Below are 11857 nucleotides of genomic sequence, written 5' to 3'. Positions count from 1 at the left end.
GTTTAAAATTATATTTTCATTTATTGATTTGAAATTTATTTTATTTTATTTTTATTTTCCTTAATAATCAAATACGAAAAAGTGAGTTTCTTCATATTTTTCTTTTCTTCTCCTAGGGATCGTTCCAATCTTAATAAATTTCAATTGAATAAATCAAGAAAAGAGTTATTTATTTAGTTCAATCATGTTTGAAATTTGGAAAATATTGGGGAAAAGAAAGAAAAATAAGATAGATTTTATTTTTTCATGTTTGATTATCAAGGAAAATGAGAAGAAAAAAAAATTAAATAAAATATACCAAATTAACAAAAAAAAAATAAATTAATTTTACACATGCTTAACATTTTGTATTTTCTTAATTTTTAATCATTTAGAACAATTTTTTTTTAATTTTAAATAGTACTTAATATAAGAAAAAAATATAGTAAAAAATGAATATCTCTTTTATTTTATTTTTTTCCTTTTCTAACTAAAATCCTTTTATCTAAAACAGTCATAAGAAAAGCTAAAATAAAGAAAGTTTTCTTCTCTTTCTCAAATGATAAAAATCTTGGTCTAGTGGTTATAATTTAATGTTTTACAAGACTTGTTGGCATATTATTGAAGAATGATCTGCACAAAGCTGTTTTGTCTTCTTTTTTTTTTTTACTTTAAAAAAAAAAAACTAATTCTCTCCTTTTAAGGAAGATCAGTGCTAAAACTAATTCAAACCCAGTTGAGTTCAGACTTGTAGCTTGTTGCTGTTGGGTCCAGCCCACATAAGTAATAAAAAAAAGGGGGAGCCCATGTGCTAAAAGCCCATTAGGGCAAATTAAAGGAAGTCACAATGTGAGTGCCGCTATCGGGTAGAAAAATTGGAGCGCACAACACTGTGTATAGCAATGTGAGCATTAGTGTGTTGTGTAGTCTTTATCAACTCGACGATCGGAAGGCTTTTTGTGATCCGATTTTGCTAAAATTTGGCGAGTATGTTCGAAATTTTTCGACCTTCGCTCTGGACGGTGGAGATTTATTTTAGAGTTTCGGAGGATCTGATTTTGTAAAACTAACAGTAATTGTGTTCGGGTGACTTCTTTATTCTCATTCTTATTTTATCGCGATTCTTTTGGAAACCATTTTTACTCTAAGTTTGTGAACATTTTTTTGTGATTGTACTGCTATAATTTTTGCTTGTATTATTGTAAAAATTTTATTGAGTCTCATAAGCCCCGTGATTTTTATCCTTCACATTAGAGATGTTTTTTACTTTAAAAATCGTGGGGTTCTTATTGTGGTGTGTGATTTATTATTATTGTTGGTTATTTTTGCTCGTCACAGATTTAATTTTTGGGAAAGATGTATCTGTTGTGTTAGTTATCTTATTACTTTCCCAACAAGTGGTATCAGAGTTTGGTTCATATAAAATATGGAAGACAACGTAGGTACTATGTGCAAGCTCACTGTAGTGATTTCAAAAAAATAAAATAAAATAAAATAAAATTAATTAATTAATTAATTAATAAATTTCAATTAAATAATTTAATATAATATAATATTAATTAATCACAATTGCAATTGCAATTGCAGAGACCCCCATGGATTCTTTCTCTCTCTTTCCTTCGTCCATCTCTTTCTCTCTCCAATTTTCTTAGCAAATGTGCGCCGATTGAAGAACAAAAAACATTCCTGAGTTCCAATTTCAGTCACCAACATTTTAATTGGAGAGATTTCGTAATTTGAGCGTCATAGGCACCACTCATAGGATAAGATAAGGGGAATAGATTATAGTAGGTATTTTAAAAAATTTACCTAATTAAATGGCAGCATGTGAATTTGATTAGATTTGTGTTATTTAAAATATGCTCGATCTAAATTGAGTATGAGAAATTAATTATATTTATGTTTAGATTTTATCTTAAAAATATGTCTGAGTTAAGTTAAACTGTAGGGATTTGATTATATAAGATTTTTGGGAATATTTTGGAATTGAATTAAATAGGTGAAATTAATCCTACCCTTATTTTTGACAAAAATATATTTTTCCCAAGTAGTTATTATATTATGGATTATCACAATTTGACCATCTAATTATCCACCTAATCCGCTATGAATTATCGGATCTAATCTACTTTATTAAGTTTACGGTGGATGCTATTATGGGACAAATCAAAACATTACATTGATTATAAAGGCTTCAAGGTTTAAAGTAGTTGTTGTTAGAATTCACAAAATTGATTAGCAACCTTGATTTCCTAAAAAGAAAGTAGAAAGAGCTTGGAGGACCTAAGGTATATTCTAAGGGACCTCTTTGATGCTTAAGTAGTGTAAAAGATGTGTTGTAGTTGTCTTTTCTCCCTCGAGAATGCTCTTTTTATAATGAGAGATTCCTACGGAATTTAATACAGGGTGTCTTTAATTCAAAAAAGCCCTTTCATCTCTCTCCGTTACTGGAGAGTTACAAGGTCTTTGTTCATCCTTTTTTTACGTCAAGATGTCTTTTTGTTTTCTTGTTATATATATTTATCCTACATCAATTGGCCTCCTATCCTGAGTAGAGTTCATCTATTATTTATATGAGCATAGTTTATCTATAATTTATGAGTCAGGTTCAACTATGATTTTATGAGCAAGCTTCATCTATCATTATGAGCAAAGCTCATTTTGTGAATTATGAACATAAACCATCTTTCAATTTATGAGAATAACTCATTTGTCAATTATGAGTGTAGCTCATTTATTAATTTATGGATAAAGCTAATATGTCATTTATGAGTATAGACCTTCGGTCAATTATGAACATAACTCATATGTTATTTATGTGCACAACTCATTTGTCAATTGTAAGTAAAGCTCATCTGTCGATTTATGAGTATGACTCATTTGTACGTGGCCATTTTGCAAAGTGAGACTATTTTGCCTTTTGTTCCTTACTATTTTGTTAGTGGGCCTATTTCACATTTTGTACTTTGTAACCTCATAGTATGACTCTTTAGGACTTAATCTCTACAACCCTATTCAGTAGTTCCTTTACGATTGAGTCACCTTGGTATTTTCCTACACATGAAATGCTATTGCATTCTTACAATATTACTACAACGAAAAATTATAATCTACTAATGATATATATAGTTAGCAATAGAAATGTATCATTAAAAGTTGCCTAAAAATAAATTGTATTAGATTTATTTTTAGTGCACTCATCTATTGATAAATTTTACTATTGATGATTTTTTAATTTTATTTCATTTTTAATTTTTTTGCATTAATTTAATTTCATTTGACATTGTATGAAACCATCCATATATTTTTTTGTTGTGTAAATGTTGACATTGATACTTTTCATTCACTTTTTTTTTCCAAACAATGTGCATAGAACCTCAGAGTTCAAATGTACCTTGATGGCTATATTGTATTTTTTGTAATTATAATAAAAATCTAAAGCTAATTTTATCATGAAAAAACATGACTTATTGACTAAAGAGGAATTTGATTATTTCACTTTCTTTTTTTTTAATTTACCCACTCAATGTTATAAATGTGAGATTTATATTTAATATTTTAAATTAAATAATTTCATAGAGAAAAATACTTTTCACGTGCAAGGCATGTGTGTTTTCACTTGTCTCATGTAAGAAAAATGTATAGAGATGGAGACAAAAAAAAATGCTTTCATGCTAACCCCAAATAGGGGTTAAGGGAGAGAGCCTCCTACTATGGCTAAAGTTTCAAAGCCCATGTGCTATACAATTTTTTTTTTTTTTATTTATTTATTGCTTCCATGTGCTATATATATATATATATATATATATATATATATATATATATTAAAAAATAAGGTATACTCTCAAGAAGGGGGTGAATTGATATTTAAAATTTTCTTTACAAACTCTTTTTATAAGTTACTTTGGTTAATTTTGAATCCCAACTATCTTTCTTTTCAACTATCACACACAAACACAATGATCAAGAATCCTTTGAACTTTAACCAACAATTATACCAAGTTCAATATTAAAGACCAGCTTAGTTAAATTCTGAAATTTTCTCTAATATTCAAACTCACAATCAATGAATAAATATGAGATCAAGACTTATTTTTAAATTGACAAATAATTAAGTTTCAACTTTAATATTCAGTTTCAAGCTCAAAATATTTTCACAAAATTAATCTCAGCTTTAAAATAATATTTCTTGAAATATTCTTGAAGAACAAATATTACAATCAGCTTATAACAATTCAGCTTTTCTTTTTCAGATTATAACATAATTGAATTTCTCAAGATTTATATCAGCTGAGCGATAAAACAATTCAGATTTCAGAGATGTATCAAAAACTCAATCAACCAATCAATAAGTTAATGAACTTTGATATTTATGAATCAACATACTCCCTTTAATCAAGGTTTCCGTAATTCCCAATGACAAATTAATTTTCAATAATTAAGTAAGCATCCACGCAATTTATATATGCAGAAAATTAAAGAGAGTAAGGTAAGGAGAGTGACACCGTATTTTTACAAGGTTCGGTCCAAGACATATGTCCTTGCACCAAGCAAACCGATGTGAGCATTTCCATTTCCAACTTTTTTATTAGGCAAAAGTTACAACTTCGCTAACGAGAATCCCCTCTCGTTAGTCCAATGATCCAATCCCCCGAACCGTTAACAAATCTCTCTAGCAAGAATCTCTTTTCGCTAGTCCAATGATTCAATAACCTGAACCGTCAAAAATCACCAAGAAACGATTTGGTGCACAATGAAACTCTCAAAAGAGCTTATTAGTAAAATTGAATGCACAATAAATATACTTTAATTGAATATCAATATTGTTAATTTAGGTGTAATCCCAAGAGGGGGGTGAATTGGGTATTTTTAAAAACCTTTAATATTATTTACTACTTAATCTCTATTTCTATATTTAAAAAATTAATTGCAGGGGTTTGAGGCTGATTTAAATTAGTATATCAATGAATTCTTTTTACCCAATTAGGTGCGTGTGGAGTTATTCAACGTACACATGTAAGATAGATATTGAAATGCGATGCGAAAAATAAAAAGAGTAAAGGAAGAGAGAAGACAAACACAATTTTTACGAGGTTCAGCCAACCCGGCCTACGTCTTCACCTTGAGCAACCCACTTAAGGATTCCACTAAATCCATGTTACTTTAATCGGGATAGAGCTTCCCTTACATCCGTTGCTTACAAGAGGCACAATTTTCTCCTGACGCAATTCACAACTCGAACCGTGATTACAATATAATTTCAAATCTGCAAAACAACTCAAAATTTGCTTCTAACAAAGCTAGTGAGTACAATTGAAACCTAACACATATTCATATGATAAAACTTGAAGGTCAGTATGTATGAAACGATACAATCGTTATATGAATGATTTGCTTCAACCAATTTCCTTTTTATCAAATCTCTCAAGTAATGATATAAGTAAAGCTTTGGAGAAAATTAAGGTTCTAGTTCAACTTGCTAAAAGCACAAATATCAAATGTGAACTTATCAAAAGCTTTGTCTTGAATATTATAACGATCAAAATCAATATGCTTTCTTTCAAATATTCAACCACAATATGATCTTTGTAATATGCAAATATATATATATATATATATATATATATAATATGATTTTCAAAGATCAAAACCTAATATAATATTTTTTAGTAAATATCCCTCAATAATATATATAGTTATGCACTCTATGGATATTTAATCAAGTGGTTTTGTAATATTGAAAATATCAAGTCTTTAAATGAAAACTCACTTGAATAAAAAATATTTAACCAATGGCTGAAGATTTTCTCAAGTAGTGATCTTATCAAAACGATTTAATATATGCATACTCAAGATCAACCTCTCAACTAATATTCAATAATGAGTTTTGTGATGAAAAGCTCTTTGAAAAATAAATATCAACAAGCAAATCAGTTTAGATGAAAAACTCTAAGAGAATAACTATTAACAAGTAGATCAATTTACCAAACCTCAATACAAAAATGATTGCATAGTGATTGCTAGATTGCCTTTTGAAAATCGAGATAGCCTTAGCTCAGATTTGACGTATAAACTTTGAAATCCCAAGCAAAAGTTTCAGAATTGTGTTCAAAGTTGTGCTTAACGTGCAATTTTCTTAATCATATGCCAAAGGTTTGTTCTCTTATCTTTTCTTGGGGCACTAGGGTTTAGATGTTGATTATTTAGGTAACCTTCCCCTTAGAATGAATCTTAACAGTCGAATTAAAAAATAGTTCGCGTGTTCTCTCATTAAAAAATCAAAATTTTAAATTTTCCCGCAAGTTCATATGACTGAGGGTTAAGGCTCAGACGACTAAAGTTCCTTGAAGTTTTGAAAAAAATTAACTTGGACACAGGGTCAGATGACTGAAGTTGGGGTTCAGTCTTCTGAAGTGTCGAGTTCAGACGACTGAAGTCTGAGTTCAGTCTTCTGATGTGCTTCTACCAAGTTCTGTGTTTCACCATTAATTCTTCAATCAATTGAACTTAATCTTCAGTCTTCTGAAGAAATTTTTCAAACGACTGAGCTTAACTTCGGTCTTCTGAAGTTAAATCTTCAGACGACTGAACGTGGAGTTCGGTCTTATGAACTGTTCATTTTTTGGATTTTTCCTTTTCACTTTGAAAAATCTGCTTTGCTCTCTTTCTTTGCTCTTATATAAAATACTTTACGGAGTTTTTAGAAATATCTCTTAGTCCATAAATATCCCCTAATGATGTTCATGAGATGCTTGAGTCCTAAGGTCAGTTTAGGGTATAATTTGAGCCTCAAATTAAATCATATGAGAGATGTGAATACATTCAGTTCTAAATACCCATTCCCACGACGATCTTGAACTCGCCGCTTGCATCTTCATTCTTCAACTCTTTTAGTTCCATGGAGTTTGCCAAGATGTATATACTTTAGTCTTCATGGCTTCCATGACTTTCTATCCTTCCGTGCATGCTAAATATTGTTCCTGTTCACAATTTCAATGCACAGATCAAATTCCAAGTGATTTGTCATTATCAAAACCGAATTGGACTCATAGAGTCAACAATCTCCCCCTTTTTGATGATGATAAATACACGAGCAAAAATATAAAATGGGTTACACCTAACAAGGCTCCCCCTCAAATAATGCATCAAATATGCTAATGTCAAATGAAATATGTTCATGCCCACACACAATTAGTTTTTCCAAACCATTTTTACTATAGCCTAATTCTTCTTCCTATAGCCTGATTCCCATTTTTGCTTTGATTCTCTCCCCCTTTTGACATCAACAAAAAGGTGTATAATAATAATACATGAGTAGACATAATCTTATGTTCTTCTCCCCTTTTAAATCTTAAAGTTTTAAACTTATTCAACCATCAAATTTTAAAGATTGTACTGTAAAATGTGTCTCTCTATGTTAATTCAATTTACTTCTCCCTCTTGCTAATGCAGACATCTGTGTTATTGAATGTAAATTGCAATGTGAACATACACAGTGTGTCAAATTTCATATATCACTAAGGTTCAAAGATTACGTGATGATGAATATGTGTAAGCCGATATGCTCTTATCATGATGTGAACAAATGTGATACCGAATGAGAACAAATGAGTTGAATATGAATTTTTTGTCAATTGTGAATATTAAGTGACGTTGCTCCCCCTGGATTATATTATCTAATATAATTCTAGGCAATCTCCCGACTATGCATCACGCCTAATTTGGATAAACCTATCCTCGGCAAATGGTTTCATGAATGTGTCTATCCATTGTTCATCAGTACATACAAACTCAAGTGTCATATATCCTTTTTGCACATGATCACGAAGAAAATGATGTCTTATTTCTATATGTTTAGTTCATGAATATAGTATAGGATCCTTTGAGATGTTTATTGCACTCATATTGTCACATATTATAGGTATTGTGTCATAGCTTAGTCCAAAATTCGTTAGTTGTTGCTTCATGTATAGTGTTTGAGCATAACAACTTCCTACCGCTACGTATTCTGCCTCACCTATGGAAAGAGCTACTGAATTTTGCTTCTTGGAAAACCAAGAGACTAACGAATGTCCTAAGAAATGACATGTACCACTCGTGCTCTTCCTATCCACTTTGCTACCAGCAAAATCGGCATCTAAATAGCTGATAATCTCAAAAGATGTATACTTAGGATACCATAATCCAAGTTCCACGGTTTCCATCAGGTATCTAAGTATTCGTTTGACAACTAACAAGTGTGACTCTTTTGATGTAGCCTAAAATCTTACGCATAAACATACACTAAACATTATGTCATGTCAGCCGGCAATCAGATACAGTAAGCTACCGATCATTCCACAATAGAGCTTGACATCTACTAGTATACCTTGTTCATCTTTGTCTAATTTCATAAAAGAGCTCATAGGTGTTCCTAGTATTTTTCCATCTTCCATATTAAACTTTTTTAGCAGATCTCTAATATACTTTGGTTGATTTATAAAAATTCCATGTTTAGCTTGTTTTATCTGAAGTCCTAGAAAGAAATTTAATCCACCCATTATGCTCATCTCAAATTCATTTTGCATAGTGTTAGCGAACTCATTGCACAAGTCTTTATTTGCAGCTCCAAATATGATGTCATCTATGTATACTTGAACTAGGAGCATGTCATCTTTCTTAGACTTTATGAAAAGTGTTGTATCTATCCTTCCTCTGATAAATCCATTGTCCAGTAGAAAGCCACTTAATCTCTCATACCAAGCTCTAGGAGCTTACTTGAAACCGTACAAGGCTTTTGTTAGTCTATAAACGTGATCTGGATTGTTATGGTATCCAAAGCCTAGGGGTTGTTCTACATACACTTCTTCATTTATGTAGCCATTTAAAAATGCGCTTTTGATGTCCATTTGATATAGCTTGAAATCCTTAAAAGCTGCATATGCTAAAAGCATTCGAATGGCTTCCATTCTAACTACAGGTGCAAATGTTTCTTCAAAATCTGTACCTTCTTGATTATATCCCTGAGCTACTAATCTAGTCTTATTCTCACAACTATTCCATGTTCATCATTCTTATTCTTTTATATATATATATATATATATATATATATATATATATATTTGGTTCCAATGATTGATTTATCCTCAGGTCTAGGAACAAGTGTCCATACTTTATTCCTCTCAAACTGATTTAACTCTTCTTACATGGACAACACCTAAGATTCATCATCTATGACTTCACTCACATTCTTAGGTTCTTTTTGAGATAGAAATGCGAAATAACTAATCATATTCCTAAGTGAGGATCAAGTGGCTACTCCACGTAATGGTTCACCTATTATTTGATCTATGGGATGATTCTTTATATATTTCCATTCTCTAGGTGGTTCATTAACCTCATTTTCAGTTTGATCAATTTCAATGGATGGTTATTTAAGCTCATTTATCTTTTCTGAATCATTCTCAATGGATAGTTTCTCAAGTTCCTTGTTTATCTCAATTTCATCTTCATCAGCTCTTTTGGAGAAGGGATTTGACTCATCAAACACTACATGAATAGATTCTATGACTGTCAATGTTCGTTTGTTATATACTCTATAGGCTTTACTATCTAATGCATACCCTAGGAAGATGCCTTCATCAGATTTCACATCAAACTTTCATAGGTATTCATTATCTCTAAGCACAAAACATTTATAGCTAAAAACATAAAAATATGATATGTTTGGTCTATGGTCATTCCATAATTCGTAAGGAGTCTTATTAAGTGATGGTCTGATTAATACTTTGTTTAGAACATAGTAGGCGGTATTCATTGCCTCAGCCCAAAAGTACTTAGGTAATTTATGTTCGTTAAGCATAGTTTTGGTCATTTCTTGTATAGACTTATTCTTCCTTTCAACTACGCCATTCTGTTGTAGTATTCTAGGAGCTGAAAAATTATGGGCAATTCCTAATGAATTACAATAGTCTTCCATGCCCTGGTTTTTGAATTCTCTACCCATATCACTTCTAACTTTAGTGATTGTATATCCATTTTCATTTTGAATTTTCTTGCACAGGTTTATAAATTTTTCATTTGCTTCATCTTTGTGTCCTAAGAATAATACCCATGTGAATCTTGAAAAGTCATCAATTATGAGAAAGGCATATGATTTTCCTCCTAAGTTCTGATTGGGTTTGGACCAAATAAGTCTAAGTGTAGCATTTGGAGTGGCCTAGTGATGGAGATTTCTTTCTTCTTCTTAAATCTTGTTCTTGCTTGTTTTCCCAGTTGGAATGCATCACAGATTTTATCTTTAACAAATTTAGTCTTAGGCAGTCCCTTAACTAATTCTTTCTTAACAAGTTTTAAGATTAAATCCATGTTTGCGTGTCCTAGTCTCCTATGCCAAATCCAGCTAATTTCATTCATAGCAGATAAGCATGTCACACTCTGTGAAGTTAAGTTATCAAAGCTTGTGGTATATACATTTTCATGACATCCAACAGTGAATAGTATCTTACTATTAGTTTTGTGTTCAACTATGCACTTGTCATGTTCAAACGATACTTTGTAACCTTTATCACGTAGTTGGCTTATACTTAGTAAATTGTGCTTTAAACCTTCCACCCGTAAAACATCATCAATAATTAAAGAAGAATTATTACCAACTTTACCTACACCTGTGATCCTTCCCTTAGCATTATCTCCAAAGGTGACAAACCCTTCATCATTAGGTGTGATGGATGTGAACTTTGCTTTATCCCCAGTCATGTGACATGAGCATCCGCTATCCATATACCATCTATCTTTTAAGGATGCTGATCTTAAGCATATCTGCAAGAAACAATCAAACAACTAGCTTTGGTACCCAGATTTTCTTGGGTCAAAGGGGGTTAGTGTTAGATTGACCTTCGACCTTCCATACTTTCTTAATTTTTACATCTTTATTTTTGAAAGGACAGTCGAATTGTAAGTGACCCAACCTTCTACATTTAAAGCATATAGTATTTCTATAATAATTCTTAGTTGGAACATATGACTTTGACTCTTTTGTAAAATAACCCATGTAAAGATGTATATTCTTTAGATTTTCCTTTCCATTAAAGCCAAGCCCTTCCTTTTCTAGGGAATTTCTTTGAGATCCTAGGAGCTTTTCAAAATTTTTTTGTCCTTCAGTAAATTTACAAATAATTTTAGATTTAGCTTTCAAATCCTTTTCTAAGTCCTCAACTTTCAAACCTATTTTTTATGAAAGATGCATGAGATTCATTTTGGCGTTCAACCAAATTTGAAAGTTCTTTGACTTTTCTTTTGAACTTAGAGATTTTCTTTATTTTCTTTTCAAGCATTTTAATAAAGTATAGATATTTTTGTTTCAGTTCATCATATGAAATCAAGTCATTTTCATTTTCAGACTCACTAGAATAATACCAAGATGATGAAAATGATGATTGTACCTCAAGGTCATCATGTGCCATTAGACATAGATTGGCAACCTCGTCGTCGCTGGATTTAGATTCTGAACCGCTAGTGTTGTGAGTATTCCAACCGACTTTCAGCACTTTCTTCTTTTTCTTTAAGGCTTTCACGAGCTTATGGCACTCAAGCTTGATGTGTCCAACTCCTCGGCAGTTGTAGCATGTTGGTGGATCCTCCTTCTTTTTCTTCATGCTAGACTCTCCTCTTTCCGATTTAGTGTTCTAGAATTTTCTGTTGAACTTCTTGTTCTTCTTCAAGAACTTCCTGAACTTCTTTGTTAGCAAGGTCATGTCATCATCCATTTCGGAATCACTTCCTTCACTTGAGTAGCTTGATGATGCCTTAAGTGCAGTGACCTTCTTTGCTTTGCTTTGCTCATTTTTCCTCTTGTTTATTGCCAACTCATAGGTGATGAGTGATCCAATGAGTTCGT

The sequence above is a fragment of the Malania oleifera genome, chromosome 3 (assembly GCF_029873635.1).
Source record: "Malania oleifera isolate guangnan ecotype guangnan chromosome 3, ASM2987363v1, whole genome shotgun sequence".
Taxonomy (NCBI): domain Eukaryota; kingdom Viridiplantae; phylum Streptophyta; class Magnoliopsida; order Santalales; family Ximeniaceae; genus Malania; species Malania oleifera.
The sequence above is the reverse complement of the archived record's forward strand: the minus strand, read 5'-3'. Positions refer to the sequence as shown.